The sequence below is a fragment of the Tympanuchus pallidicinctus genome, unplaced genomic scaffold, assembly GCF_026119805.1.
Source record: "Tympanuchus pallidicinctus isolate F22 unplaced genomic scaffold, pur_lepc_1.0 scaffold7, whole genome shotgun sequence".
NCBI classification, from domain to species: Eukaryota; Metazoa; Chordata; class Aves; order Galliformes; family Phasianidae; genus Tympanuchus; species Tympanuchus pallidicinctus.
The window spans coordinates 4,324,724-4,340,523 of record NW_026294791.1 but is presented as its reverse complement, the minus strand read 5'-3'; the positions used below and the strand labels follow the sequence as shown (position 1 = coordinate 4,340,523).

At 45.6% G+C, this 15,800-nt stretch overlaps 1 long non-coding RNA gene across 1 annotated transcript; it reads left to right on the top strand.

Annotated features, from left to right (window-relative positions):
• Positions 1 to 226: 226 nt before the first annotated feature.
• Positions 227 to 11,022, top strand: LOC128072528 (uncharacterized). The gene is made up of 3 exons (XR_008202328.1): positions 227 to 310; positions 8,594 to 8,763; positions 9,557 to 11,022. It is a non-coding gene; the product is annotated as an uncharacterized LOC128072528 (long non-coding RNA).
• The last annotated feature ends 4,778 nt before the right edge of the window (positions 11,023 to 15,800 follow it).

Genomic DNA, 15,800 nt, shown 5'->3' with positions numbered 1-15,800 from the left:
TTTTCAGTATCTTTAACTTAACCAGGGGCTTTAGGTAACATTTAGGCAATCCCCAATATTTTTATTCCGACTGAAATGCCCCCAAGGGTTTTAAAAATCAAAAGAATACTGCATTTAATTGTATGGCATTTTACCCACATCTCTGAAAGCTGTGCAGAGTCTCCCAGGTGTAAATCAATGGGCTAACGAGGAGAAAGGAACCACGCTCATTTAGGTCTCTGCAAACACTGCCTCTACCACATCATGGCTACCAGCAGCTTGGGCTTAGAGGAGGTATGGAGGCTGGGTCTGTTCAAGGCATGGCTTGCAGGTAATTGTGTTCAATTCACCTTATATTTTTGGACTGAAAGCAGCTTGTTTCTAGTCACAGCATCCAACAGAACATTTTGTGGGAGGTTCAGAGGTGCTGTTTTGTGCCTTTTCAATCTGTTGAGTGTTAGTGATTGTTTACCTGTGACCTCCGCGGTGATGTATTATTTTTTTCTCTTGATTCTTTGGGATGCTAAAGCGTGCACCCCATTATTCCTTCTGCCCCTCTGGAGTGGTGTCTGGAGATGGTACCTCAATAACAAGGACCATGTGCAGCGTGGGGCTCAGGTGCTGGGAGGGAGCGGCGGTTCTGAGGCGCTGGCACAGCTCGCCCTGTTTGGATAGACCCAGTGGTTTGGACACTCCAATGACATCCATATGCAATGGTTTTCTCAATTCACAATGTTGAAACTAAAAACCCCTTGGCTTTAAACTTTAAGCCTCCCCATACGTTCCCCTGAGAATGAGTGTTTCTGGCAAACTGTAAGTTCTTAAATATCACTTCTCCAATTACATTCTCACAGGTTAGTATTTATGCAGGCCTGGCTTCTCAAATCCACGGTGCTGGTACTGGGCTGAGACTTAATGCATCACAGGTGGCTCTCGGTGCTTTGGGCTCTCTGACCAAACTGGTTCCAGATGGCCACACAGTATGAGTAATAACATCAGCTCATTAAGTTGCAAAGTTTCAGCTACAATCACAGAATTATCAATGAAATAAAAGCTAACGGCGTATCGGCTGCACCCTAAGCCACAAATAGGATTTACAGCAAAACAAAAACCTCCTTTTGAACCCAGATCTCTCAGCATTTCGATATAGGGTGTCCACATAATAGGTTTATTCACTAGTGATAAAGCAAAAAAATACAAATAGAAAAAAAATTGCCCCGTGCTCTCCAAAAGGCACTCCTGAAGGCTACTGAACTGCAGTCCTGTGAGCCTCTGATTTTTTTTTATTTTTTTTATTTTTTTTTTAATAAAGCTTTTGATTGGAGTCATTGGAAACATACAGCAGTATTTACCTGTGCTGACTTAGAAAATATCTGGAATGAGCCTAGGTCTTGGATCAAAGAGAGAAGTGACAGAATGCATTATTATTACCTGGTGTTTCAGGTTATGCTTACATGTGTTATTTGTGCAAATTGTTATCTGTCTGTAATGTGCCTATTATGTTTAGAAGGATGGCTCTTCTAACTTGTACAGGTAGCTTCTGGTACTGGTGTTTGTTGGTCTAGATGTTCTTTCTGTTCAGCAAAATGTTTCTCCAAGCTCCTGCAGAGGCTGGGTTGATCGTGCTTCTTTATCTTGTCTCTCAAGGGGAGAATTCTGCATAAAGAATGTAAACAGAGTAGAAAAACATATTTAAGTAATGCCTCTTTGAATTCTCATACTCCTCAAGCCAAGCAGGAGGTGTCAGTACACAAATACAGCAGGGACTGAACAGCAGCTAACGCGGATCCATTACATTCTCCTTGACTCAGACACCGTTGGCTTTTATTGACTTGCTGAAACCCCTGTTCCTGATTCCTGAAACCACAGTGCAACAAACATTTAGCATCAAGCACACCATTGGCCTCTCTGATTCCAATGGGATTTCTCATGCATGTGAAGTGATGCACGTATATGAGTGTGATGATGTGGCCAGGCTGGAGCTGCCATGTGGGATGTGAGCAGAGCCCCTCTGCCATGGTGTGGGCTGGGAAATGTGATGGGGATGTAACAGAAAGGGCTGTGCAGTTCCTTTCTTTGGTTCTGCTAAATCTGACCCCTGTGCTGGGAAATCAGGACTTGATTAGTAGGAGAACCTGAATGACGGAAAAGGGAGATGTGCAGGTGAAATTCCCATCTACTTCTATCCCAAGGTCTGTTTACTGCAAGCAGCATTGTATATGGGTTGCGTGATAGTTCAAGCATTAGCTTGTTAGGGAAGGTGCGTGCATTTAGCATCCTTCTATTTAGGATTTAATTATATAGGTGGTTCTCCCTCCATCCTGCAATTGTGAGGGTCTCACAGATGTGCAGTATCACTGCTTCCAGATGTTGACTGCCTTTTCAGAGCACTGGGCACTGACCCAAGGAAGGATTTTGTATTGGGGAATTCTGGCACCGTGTTTCCAGCAATGTGTGTACTGAGGAAATTATTGTGTGCAACTATAATGCAGAGACTGGAGGCTGAGCTTAAGTCCTGGGGCAGGCACAGTATTGATCAAAAGTCAGGACTGTGGGCAAGCATGGACAAAATAACATGGTGATTTAGGGTGTTTTCTTCTCAAGCCACTATTATCCATCGTGCTTTTTGAATTGTTGTGTCTCCAAGCTGCACAGGTTTTTACTGAGGGAGCTGGTGTTACTTTGAGACTTGAGGGCTGTGTTCTGACCTACTGCTTTTGACACGCAATTTGGGCAAAGCAATGCGTAAGTCATGAGTTAGTATCTCCACCCTGCCCACGTGGCATCAACTGAAAGAGCACAGGTTGACCCACGAGCCCTAATCCAGGGAGAGCTCTGAGGTGCTTCCTCCAGGGCCTGGGTGCTGAGGGTGGGCACAAGCATGGAACTGGGCAATGAGCTGCATCCAGGTGGGGCTTTGTAGGAAGAACCTCTGTCCTGGCTTTTGGGCAGTTCTGGGGAGCTTTGAGAGCAGAGCCCTGACAGAAGGACGTCTAAATGCAGCTTGCACCCTTGGTTTGAGGGTCTCCTGGCTGCCTCTCTGATACGATGCTGAAATACCAGGCTGCTTGGGAACAAGATTACTGCCCACTTGCCCAACTGTAGGAGACCTCAAGAGCTACATGTCCTGGTGGGAAGCCGAGGATGAGATACCATAGGATCAGCACCCTGTTTTGGAACTCTGATCTATGTAAGGATGCTTTTGGGAGCCGAAGAGGGTGGTGTTCAGGTCTCCCCACCTCTTGAAACAACCATGGGATGCGTGAGCCCGGGTCTCACCCAGGCAGCGCGTGGAGCAGGGTGGTGCTTGAGCATGTCTGCAGAGTGAGGAATGCCAGATCCACCCGCTGTCTCCAGATTCGTCTCCCCAGCCAGGCTCTGGATCTGATTTGGATGCAGAGAGATTTATAAGGCATTCTCTTAATTGGGGGGCCCCTGTAACGTTTCAGCTGAGGAATGAACATGGGGAATGAGGAGACCTAACAGAGAGGCAATGGCAAACAGCAGCCTGGAAGGGAACGTAGAGGGCTAGGGAGACTGGTGGCATGTGCTGTAAAGAAGTAGGGGCAATAAAATGCACCAATAAAAATGATGTGTATGGCCCTAGCCTCATCTAAGAAGAGGGAACAACAGCAGGTCTCTTCTGAGGGCAAATGAGAAAACCCTCCATCTGCAAGCAATTATCAGAAACACATGGGAAAGGTGGACAGGGCAGACGAATCTGAAAGCCATATGATATTGCACAGAAGAGCAAGGCTCATGTAAAGCTTGGGAGTTCATATATTTCACAGCTCACACTGCATGGAGACTTAGACTTCTCTGAAACCATCAAATGGGACAGCTCTTCTCATTTCAGCCTTGAGGTCTGTGTGCAGATGCCCTGAGCTGGGATGAGCTCAGGGCTAGAGGGGCTGGCATGCTGCTGGGAGGGTTGGGAGCCTGTGTGGCTTGGTGCTGCACATTGTAAAACATTTGCAGCTAATCTATGTCACATGTGAAACCAAAGCAGACTGCTGAGCTGGGACAGCAAAAGCAATATAGGTGTGTGACAACTAGTGCTACTGACGTGCTTTTGGGAATTTCCTATCAGTGCAGCATCAGAATGGTATCTGTGGCAGGGATGGGAAGTAGATTCAGGGATTCTGAAGTACATGTCCTCTTACATATATGCATGAAGAAGAGAATTCCCTTTGCTGCAAGGACCATGGTGATGGCTGAAGAATCTTCAGTCATTAAGGTTGGAGCAGACCTCCAAGATCATTTAGTCTACCCATCCTCACCGTGTTCCCTAAATCATGTCCTTTGATCTGCCTTTCTGCTGTCTGGAGACTAGGTAGTAGTTTTTGTCTTGGCCTTTCCATGCTGACTTGTTCCTTTCTCTTGGAAAGGGAGAGGGCCTGGGGGCCATCCCTCTCTGCACTGTGCTGCTGGTGCTTTTGTTCTCAGTATGTATTCTTGATAGTTAGAGATGCTGCCCCAAGGGCAGAGGGCATGCTTGCTCACAGGGAAATCCTGAAAGAGTGCTGCTAGTCATCTGCACCAGCAGGGTGAGCAAGCAGCAGAAGCAAAGCAGCGTGGCTGGACAGAGGGGCTGGTCTCATTGCTTCTGTGTAAATATAAATACATAGAAATACTTCAAAATGCAGGAGCAGGACACTTAGACACCTGACCATCTGAAGAAAGGAACAGGGCAGGACTGAATGGTCAGGGATAAGCAAGACTCCAGCTAAGTTGGATGTAGGGCAAAGGATTGGATGAGCAGTGTTAGCTGTTGATATCACTTCCCTAAGCCTCCAGGACTGGTGAACCCTATGAATTGCAGCCCCTGTACAGAGCTGTTGTGCTGGGACCATTTGGTGCTATGAAACACAGAGCAGATGCTGTCTGCTGTGACCCAGCTTTCCAGGCTGGCTCAGCTGGGCATGTCTGTTCTTGGCAGCTCCTTGATCTGCTCTTCATCCACTTGTGAAGAATGTGCTTCTGACCAGATGGATGCCATCAGTTCACTGACTTGGATGTATTTAACTTCTGTTCAGTGCGTGCCCAAACTTGAACCAGTACAACAGTGCCCTAGATCAGGCTACTACCTAGGTTTGTTCACCAAATGCTTCATGTTGCAAATGCAGGGAGGTTCCCGTTGCCTCCTAAATGAGTTCCTGGCCATTAACGTGGCTGTGGGTTTTGAACTAAGCAAGCAGATGTTCTTGTGCTCTGCAGATCACCTTTGCTGCACGGGATGGTGCTTATGCTTCATTGGGCAGTGATGTGCTCAGCCTCAGTGCATGTGCTCTGCTCCACCTCACCCAGCACTGGAAGTAGAAGCTCTGCAGGGTTTCATTGCAGAAGGGGCAGCTTTGCCAGTATGAAGAACTTGTTCAGAGCCTGCTTTCATCTCTTTGTGTTATCAGAACTATCAAGGTGAGGCTAGAGCTCTCCAGGCCTCATTGGACAATGACCCCAGCATCCCCCTTGATTCCAAGCACTGAACAACTGAAAAACAAAAGCCAGCCCCTAAACTCCTGAAAACCCTAGGGTATCCATCACTGCCATACATAATCACAGTTAGAAATCCAAATGAAGTCTGCAGCCTGTCAGCTCTGCAGACAGATTTGGTGGTGATATGAGCAAAGCCAACATTTAAAAATGACTGAATTCTCATTATAAAGATACATGATCCTCCTTCTCATTGAGAACAGTTGGGCTTTGCTTCCAGTGGAGAGCCAAGCCATTTATTTTATAGCTCCATTGTATGCTGCACTGGGAATTGTTCCTGCAGATAGAGGTTTCTAGCATGTTTTTCCTATGTACTTTATTCTACATGCACTGTGCCCTTTGCACATGCTGAGGGCTCTCACATGAATTACACTTTGCCTGATTTGGTTGGATGGGTTTCCTACATTTGTGTCCTATAAATTGGCATGGTGATGTATTTATTTTGGTAATCAACCAGTTCTTTGTAAATCTGTGAGCTTAATCCTCCAAGAGAGAGAAATAAAAGGCTCAGTCTCTTTTTCTAACAATGAAGATAAATACTTTTATTTTCATAACTCTTGGACATCTTTTTTTTCCATGGCATTCTCCCAAATCATGAGGTCCTTGCTCACTCAAGAGAACACAGATGTCTTTAAGTCCTTCACCAGGCTTGTTAGGGCATGGAAAATCTCTTCAAGAGAAAAGATGGTGTGGTGGTTTTGCTATTGAGAGCTTAGTTTGACTAGGCTAACTTGCCTCTGCTGTGTATTTCCAACATGACCCTGCGTCACCTCTCTCGCTACATCTGCTCCCCAAAATCTCCTGCTGTTGAGCACATAAATCTCATTGGTGCAGGGCCCTCTCACTGCAGGTTGGTGCATGCAGGAATTCCAGCTGAGGCTGTGAAGTGTACTGGAGGCAATGCAGGCAGGAGAGCAGCAATGGCCTTTTGGCTCTGTCTGTGGGTCAGGACTGGCTCCACACTGCTCAGAGTGCTGGGATATAAGCCAGAAGCCACCTGAGCTCAGTAATGCACAGCCATACCCATAACATTGTCTGCTCTCACCTTGTTAGTGGTGTCATTGTCTGCTCTCACCTTGTTAGTGGTGTCACTGTTGTATGCCAGCTTGGATACTGGTTTTGGTAAAGGCAGCTCACAGTTGTGCCTCTCTGGCGGTGGGGCCTGATGGTAAGGGTTCTAGGTCAGTGTGAGGGATGTTGAGGTTGGGTCTTTTTTTTTAAAAAAAAAAAAAAAAAAAGACAAATAAAAATCACAGGAGCAGTAATAAGTTCCATAATGTATTGGAACAAACTGTCCAGTGAGTGGGGGAGTCGCATTCTGTCTTGGTGTTCAAAGACCATGGAGATGTGACACTGGGAGACATGGCTAGTGGGCATGGTGGGGTGGGTTGGGGTTTGACTTGATGATATTGGTCATTTTTTTCCAACCTTAATGATTCTGCGGGGAGCTGAAAGAATCAAAATGGAGTCTGTTGCTCCTTCCAACAGCTTGTCCTTTTCAGGTGCTCCTAATCTAGCACCATCCCTCATCTGCTGACTCTCGGTGCTTTGGTTGAGACAAGCTATATGAGCATCCAGGTTTCACTCATATCAGCCTGGGTGCTCAGAAGACTTTCCTCTTGTATTTCAAACAGTTCTGGGAAAATGGGCATGAAAGCTGAGTGCTTGAGCAATGCAGTGTGCAGGGAGCTGGCTTCCACGTGAGAGGTGATGCTGGCTGCGAGTTGGCGGAGGCTGCAAGCACAAGCTTGGGTCTCTTGGCTCATCTCACGAGGTGGTATAATACATCAGGCATGTTGGTTGATGTGGTGTTACTGACTGCAGTGTGATAAGGATCTCCACGTGCTTCCACCCACCCTCCATTTTTTTCCCCCCTGATTGGAGGGAAAATTGCACAGCAGTGGCCAGTGGGAAGGTGAGAGATAGTGCAACCCTGCTCTGCTGCCATCTGGGTCAGGAGCCTGATGCAAGGAAAAATGTGCACAATTTCTACTTGGCAGAGTTCCTCTCTGTGCGTCCCCTCATGCTCACAACTCTATTTGTTATTCTAATATGCCCACAACCAAAGTGTGAGCTGCAGACTTGTAGTGGGGAGAGAGTCCCAGTGCGTGTTGAATATTCATTTAACTGAAGTGATATTGTGTGTGTGTGTGTGTGTGTGTGTGTGTGTGTGTGTGTGAACCAAGCTTTGCAGTACAGTGCAGGGATGACATGATCAAGGGTTGGAGCACAGTGAGAGTCTCCTGCTGGTCTTCAGTTGATGTCCAAGTGCTTGTAGTCTGCTGGTGCTCGTTGCCTCTGACCTCTATTGCCTGTGGTGGGAGCTGTGATTGAGCTTGGAGTTGGGCATAATATGGCTATGATGAGCAGCTTACAACCTCTCTAGTCCTACTTTCACTCTAGTTAAAGGTGTTCATCGTGGTGCTTCCATGACCATCTAGTCTTTCATCTGACAGCTGGTTTAAAAGCCAACCCTTGAGACTTGAACTGTGACTACCATCACTCTGGCTGTAGCATATGCTTTGTTTCTGGGAGTTAGGTTCACAAACCTAAAAATCATCCCTTTCTCTATGCCTCTTTCAAGATTTTTTTTTGTGCTGCTAGTAATTTGGGAGAAATTTTGTAACTTGGGGATGGGGAAAAGAAGTTTATAGGAAGGCAAGTGTTTCCTGAGTGACTGTTTCCATGAGCAAAAAAATCCCTTTGCAAAAAGAAATGATGTTCCTCTTTTTTCTATACCAGGCTTTACCATGAAAGCACTATGTCGGCCATAAATCTTAAGGCTGCTTAATTCCTATAAAATTCTGCCAGGAGGATCAAATGATTTTACTACCCCATGTCAAATTAATAGCTGGGTGTCAACCAGTGTCACTTCCTGCTTGAAAAATGACCATCGTGTTAAGCAGGTTTTATTTATGATTTTCTGCCCGATGATCACAAGTAGTAAAAGTACTAAAAGTGAACTGTGAATATGGAGAAGAGTCAGTGCTCACTTCATTAATAGCATCATCACCAGTTCTTTCTGGAGTCAGCCCATGGTGATGCCCACACTGCAGAACAAGGCGTTCTCACTGGACGAGTGCTGAATTTATTTCTCCTTTTATGCATGGTTGCTACCCAGGAGAGACTGTCCTCCTATCCATTGGCTTGCTAGAGGCAATGACCTGACTGAAATTGCCTCTGCCTTCCTCCATCCAGCCTATGCGAGCAGATGGAAACAGCAGCTTGCCAAGCACACCGCACCTCCCAGCCTGCAATAACAATCACACATCACCTCACCTCTGGCCCACAGTAAGTGTCTGGAGAACTTTTCTTTTGCTGGTTGCCCCTTGTTTGAGCTTATTCTCTTTGGCTTGACCCATAGCTGGGGACTTGGCTTTCAGTGCACTGGTGAAATGCATTAATAGAGGCCAGGCGAGGACGTGACGATTGGCAGCTTGAAAGAAGTTTGCTTTCTGAGTCAGCTCTCAACTTCTGTAGCACTACCAGCACTAGGACTTGCTGCTGTTTCTCCTGTTGCCCTGGCTATAGTCCTTTTCCCTGAGCCCAGCTATTTCCACTGTATATTTTGAAAAGAGCTAGAATGTTCCACTCAGTTTTCCAAAATCTGAGTATCATTCCTCATTGCCCTCCCTAACACTTAAGAGTCAGCCCTGGATATGCTACAGGTTATTTTTATCCATCCTGAATTTTCATGATCCACCCAATCTGGCCCAGGCACTTGCAGTTGGGTCAGCAGCCCTGCATCTACACTCTCTGGGAGGTGTCCAAGAGATGCAATAGAGAGGGTCTAAAAGTATAAGAACCCTCCTGGCTCAGCTGAATTAAGAAGGGAAATGGCCAGTGTAGAAGTTGGGTCCTAGGGAAGCCCATTGTGGTTCTTCTTTGACAATCTCCTTACGAGGGAAAGCAAATCTTGTAGAGAAGTGACATGGAAAAAGTCTGTACACAGTTTCAGCTGGGAACCAGGGTTGGGACATGCTCCAGCCAGCATGTTCCTTGCTGAAACCATCAGCCTTTACCTCATCTGAGCAGGACAGCGTGCCCTTCCTGTCTTTTTCTGCCTTTCATCTGTTGTTCCCAGGTCAGCATCAGCACCAAGGCGGTCCCTGAGAATTGAAGGCTTGATTATGACCGTGCATCATGAGATGCAACTGTGTTCAGCTTAGGTAATTCTTCCTGCGGAATAAGGAAGAAAGAAAAACAAGGAGGGGGGATAGGGGTGCCCTTACGGTGCAGAATTATCTGTCCTATGCTCCATCTTCTGAGCTTCCTCTTCCTTTATGGTCTTTACACTCATAACTAGGGCAGTTTTGACATGCATACCTCTTGCAATCAATCAGCCGACCACTGAGCCGAGGAGTGTCTACCACGTTACTAATCCCCAGTAATTACCAGGGGACCAGTCACAGAGTGAACCATGAGGCTGATTCAGTTTGATTTACTTCATTGCTCTCTTCAGCCCAGATGTTCAGAGATGCACAGGTTTTTGTGCCAAAGAATAGCCCATTTGCAACAAGCAGCCATTAGGTGCTAATATCCGTTTGCCACAGGTTTGGCAACGTGAGCCATGCTTACACAGGAACTGCAGCTGCAGGATATGAACATCTGAAAGCACTGTTAGAACATAAGAAAAAGAAAACAGCTCAGACGCATGACCTCAGGGCCAACGTTTTATTAAAAATATATATTAATGCTGCTCCCTCTGATAAAGAACTTATTTAGGCCTTGCTTAAATTGAAACCTAACCTATTGCTTAGAACTACTGTATCTTCCTACCCAGGGGTTTATTTTGTCACTGGGCCAAATACAAAGTCATGTAGTTAGAAGTCTTTGGCACCTGCCTGCACATTTGCATCTGGGAAGAAAATATTTTTGTGCCTTTCTCTCTCTTCCTCAGTATGCAGTTGGTTTGCAGAGCCAAAGCTACCCCTAGGGCTCGCTTCTCATATTTGCTCTCAGAACAAATTGATTTCCAAGCCACCAAGTATTCAGATGGCTGTGGGGATTGAAGCCTGGTTGGCTGTTTCTGATGATAGTCTGTGAAATTCAAGTGTGACAAAGCATTCAGGAGGATGCTTAATTATATTACAAGGTGTGAGGAACTTGGAACCGTAGTATGGAGACTGCTGTAGAGAAGATTATTGTGCCTCAAATTTTCCAGCATGGTGAGCTTATAAAACATAAGTTTTCTTTATTTTGTACCATTTTCATGTTATAATTATGTTTTAGCTCACACTTCTAAATGTATAAAAAGCCTTAATATTTTATAACCTTACTGAACTGGAAAGTTTGAGGCATGAGCATTTCACAGTGATGACAGTTTGATGCATTGATTTTTATTTTGCATTATTTCTGGGGGGGGGGTTGATCAAATGCACTTGTCAAAATTCCTTAAGAGCATCTCACCCATATCCAACTTTTTATACTCAAAGTCTTATTCAAGACCTTAAAAAAGACTTTAACTCATTCACAAAAGTTGTGTTGGTCTTATAATGAGTGGATTTACCCAAGCTTAGTAACAGTAATAATAAACAATTCTTAATAACATCAATGTGTTATTTCTGATGGCTTTCCCCTGGGATTCAACCATGTTACAAAGGAAGCTGGTGTCACTCTGTTTTAAAGATAAAACACACCCAGCTTACCAGCAGGGATGTTAATTAGACTTAGGACATCCATATTTAATCTTCTTGCTTTTATCCTTTTCCTACATGTGAAATATTTAATGACATGTGGAAGCAAATTAGTTGAACATCTGTTCCATGCTGGCCTCATCCATCCCCAACCCCTCATTCAGTGTGTGGGAGGATTTGGGGGTGAAATTAGCTGTGAAAGGGGCAGATATAAAAATAGAGCGGGGTCCTCCTCAGCTGTTGATTCTAGACAGGGTTCATCTTCACTATAAATAGTGGGTTTGGCTTGAGATCTCCCAAGCTAAGTTTCCTGATTGCTTCTCTTCCCATCCTAGCAGTAATCTGAAGAAGATGTTGTAAACTGGAGTTGTGCTGTGGAGGTTGGAAAAGGCCACTAAGGTCATCGCATCCAACCAGCAACTCATCACCACTATGGCCACTAAACCACATTGCTCAGTGCCACAGTTCCTTTACTGTCCTGGGCAGTAAATCCATTCCTAGGTGTTTTCCATGCAGTTCTCTTCCACAGCCAGCTTCAAAAGTATAGGTAGCATGGGTCTTCCTGGAGATGTTCCTGTGAGCTCTGGTGTTGGTACAGCAATGCTGAGTAGGTGGCTTGAGGAAATTGATGAGCAGGGACAATGCTGCTGCAATATGGGCATTTAACCAAAAGACAGAACGGCCTCTGTTTTAGAGGAGGCTCATGATGGTGTCTTCTGGACTTGAAATGAGAAGTGCTTGCATCTGGCAAGTCGTCCTCGGAATGGTAAAGCAATCATCTTGCCTGGAACAGGCCTTTGAAGTGCACTGGTCTCACTCTTGCCAATGTGTAACTTGGCGTAGCTGAGCTGCTTGGGCACAAATTTCTTCTCCTGAATGGAAAGTGGGGGCCAGGTGTGATCTGCAGCCTGCCCAGCAGTGCTTGATGGCAAGCTGTGCCTGAGGGTGACTTGCCTGCCTGCTGCAAGAAGCTGTAAGTCACACATCCATAACTGCATGGAAATGGCTGGGCAAATACTTTGAAAGACAGAAACACTTTAGAAACCACTGCTGTGTGAGTCACACGTGCATGGAAAAAGGTGAACCAACAAGTTCTCCCTGGCAAGCCATTTGCTGACCATTCCTTGTCCTGGCAGCACCGCTCCCTTTCCTCCTTCCCCCTTCTCTTATCTGCTTGCTTTTAAACCTTGCTGTTCGAAGTTTCCAAATTGATTTTTTTTTTTTTTTTTCCTCCCCCCATCCCAAATTTCTAATGTCAATAAATACTTCAAAGGTAGAGAGAACTCGCATGCCAGCTCCTAGCCTAGAGCTTACTTTTACAGCTCTGCAATAAACCCCTCTAAAAAAATGTTTATAATGGCCATGACCGTGGTACTTAACTATTGCAGTGCTCTCTATCACCCTCATAATGTTAAGTGCCAATAAATCACCTGAGCTGTCATGGCATCCTGTATTTATTTACAAAGCCCTTGGAGGAGTATTTTTTCAGTTTTCTTGACTAAGGGGAACAAAAGCTGGAGGCTCTCTTTCTCACAGAGGAAAGCAGATGAAATGTTGCCCGACCCCCCGGTTGGCCTCCTGTACCCTAGGTAGGCTGAGGGCTGCAGCACTGCTATTTTTGGAGGGGTTTCACAGGGGATGCAGTGGCTGCTCAGTGGTTGTGAATGTTGCTTAAGCTGTGCTCAGGGCTGAGTCTGCGGCCAAAAATGAGATTTGTGGGATGGCACAAACATGCATTAAAGCGTGAGGCATGAAGTGAAGGCTTCTGCTTGTAGGAGCTGCTCCAAAACCATTCAGGCTCTGCTTATATTTGGATCTAGCTCTGGGTTTTGATCTGGCCCTCCTAGACTCAACCATCTCCCTCTTGTGCGGATGGTGTTTGCTCTTTGGTCTATTGAGTGTTCACAGAATTTCACCCACTGAGATGCAAAGGAAATGAAACCATGAAATACAACTTATCCTTCATCATAAACACTTGGTTTGCTGTGTGCTACCATCTCTCCTCTAGAGGTTTTTGGAGGCAACTCCCTATCAAAATGTAGGATGGAGAAATGCAGTGTTAGAACACTTGGTATGAGCACAGATGCAGTCTTGGTTTAAAATTAGTGCCTTAAAGAAACAAACTGTTTTCTCAAAAAAAAGTAAACACAGTGAGTTTCCCAACTGTATCAATAACCCGGGGGCAGAATGGGTTTTGAGGCAGAAATGGGACATAAAGGTTTAACTGTTGGGACTCAGAGTCAATACGAGAAATAAAAGGCCAAATAGCTTTGAAAGCCACCTGCCTCCTCTTGGGGCATATTGTGAAGATCCTCATGGCACACAGCAGTAGAAGAAGCTGCTGGCTCTGAGTGTATCACCTGGTTGGAATTTTTCACGGAGCTTGAACTTATTAGAAAACAGCCCCAGTCAAGCAGAACTGTGCAAATTAAATTGGATTTACATGATGAGGTGGAGCCTGAGCACAGCAGCTAGGAAATGCCTGGGAAGAAAAAGACGAACCAGGGGGGAGCAGGGCTGCTCTGAGTAAACAGCGCTTTTAAAAATAATAATAATATAGATATAAAAGAAGTTGAACTAACAGCAATAAAATTAAAACTCCTGCTTTAGCTGCCCTGGGGGAGGGATTCAAAGTGAGACACTGAAGGAGAGAAATATGAAAGGAAATAAACAGATTTCAGCTCATAATAAGCAGGAGGCTGGGATATTGTAGGATAAAGTGTTCTGGGATGGTGTGAGCTGACCCGGAGCATGTTCCTGTTGTGAGGAAGAGAGAAGACTTAGTCTTCAGCCCTTTGGAAGCCTGTAGGATTTAATCTATTTGCTTCAGAAGACTTTGAGAGAAGCCTGAGCTACTAGAAGATGTTAGGAGCTTTGTGTTCTTTTCTCTTTAAGGGATATGCCTGATAGATTGTGTTCCCGCCTATTATCTTATCAAAATATGGTTTCTTCATCAGCAACGTGTAGGTTTCGTTCTCTGAATCTGTGAATTCTGAATTGCTTCCATATGCAAGACATTTCATTGTAGAGACCCTCCGCTTTGGGAGCATCATTACTGCCCAGTGTAATCTTCTGTGACTCATAACGTAAACCCAAAGTTATTGCAATTTATTAGCAATCACAATTTGCCAGGAAAATAGCATCGAGAGTGTATCAGAGCAAGTAACTCAATTGCAAAATGAGCATGTCCTCTATTGCAGTCTGAACCCATTAATGTTGACTTTCCAAATCCAAAGAGTGATTTCCTCTTGGGCCCGTTAATAATGTGGTGCAGTATGCTTTCCATTGAAGGAAGCAACAGGATTTTATTGAATATATGGAAAGGAATTGGTTTTCTGCCTTGTTACTTAACAGCTGATCCTTACTGTCAACATTTGTGATGAGTCAACCTCAAGAAATAATACAGCCAAAGGCTTAATCTGGTGCCACTGTGATTTGTGGGGTAATGCTGGGGAGAGGAGGTGGTGGCTGTGCTGGGGACCAGGCAGGAGGTGTGTGCAGGATCTCTGCCTCCAGGTCACCCTGGCAGAAGTGCACAGGACTCCTCCTAAAGATCAAGGGATTTGCCTACAGAGATAGCATGCTGCTGTTGCCACCTGCAGAGCTTGGGATAGGGGTACAGAGGAAATGGGGTGAAATAAAGTCTTGAAACAAGTGCTAAATGTGCCATTTCCTGAAGGAGTAGTTCAGCTTATGAGAAATCCTCCCTTTTGCATCCTGCTGTTTGGAGTGTGGATTTGGAAGGGTGAGAAATGGCTCTTTATTGGTAACACTGTGATTCCCCTGATCCTGGAGGGCTTGCAGCTGGGATTTCCTCCAGCTAAATGCTGGTGTGAGCAGCCTCAGAGTCTGCCCCTATAGAAATATTGGTCTGTAGCAGGTCCAGCCATCAGCTGTATAGGGCCAACTTGTTATCTCAGAGCTGTGGGCTTGATGTGAACCCTTGCACAGGCAGCAGTGCCATGTGCCTTCAAATAGAGCTGGTCTTGGAAACTACTGAAGTCCTTCAGCATTGACCAGAGATGTGCCTAAGACAGTTCCCATGTAGAGGGCAGTGGTGGCTTGGCCTTGCTCTGGTGCACAGTCACAGTGAATATCCTTGCAAGCCTCAGACCCATCCCTGCTGTTACCAGGGCAACTTGGAAAGCTCTGTTAGGTGGGGATCACGTCAGATGTCTGAAAGTGGCCATGCAGCTGGGCTGAAACTGTTGGGTGGATTTGAGGAGAAGCCAACCCATCCATCCTGGTGGAAAGAACAACCTCTGTAGTTGGTATAAACAGACGTTGCTCTGGTGTAACAGCCAAGCTGGTCTGAGAAAGGGGGTTTGCTTACAGAGGAAAGAACAACTCTGCTGGAAACAATTGTTCTGGGACTGATTTAAAGAGCACTGGGTAATCTTATGCAGATTCCCGCAGGGCAGCCATAAGTTAAGTGATGAAAATGTCTGCATGTTTTATACAGCTCTGCTGCAGGACTAAGGGAGAGGCAGCAATGCTGGAATACTGTGCAGAGCCCTGTGCAACCAGAGTCACTGCCCAGGAGGTGGGATGCTCCTCTATGGGAGCAAGCAGGGTGGAAGCATCTAAGCTTTGGAGCTGGGAACGCATAGAGCTTTTGGAGTAGCTTAGCTGCATGTGTATTGCTAACAGCACCTTGATGCTGCAGAGAGCTTCCCTAGAGGGAGTGTGCAG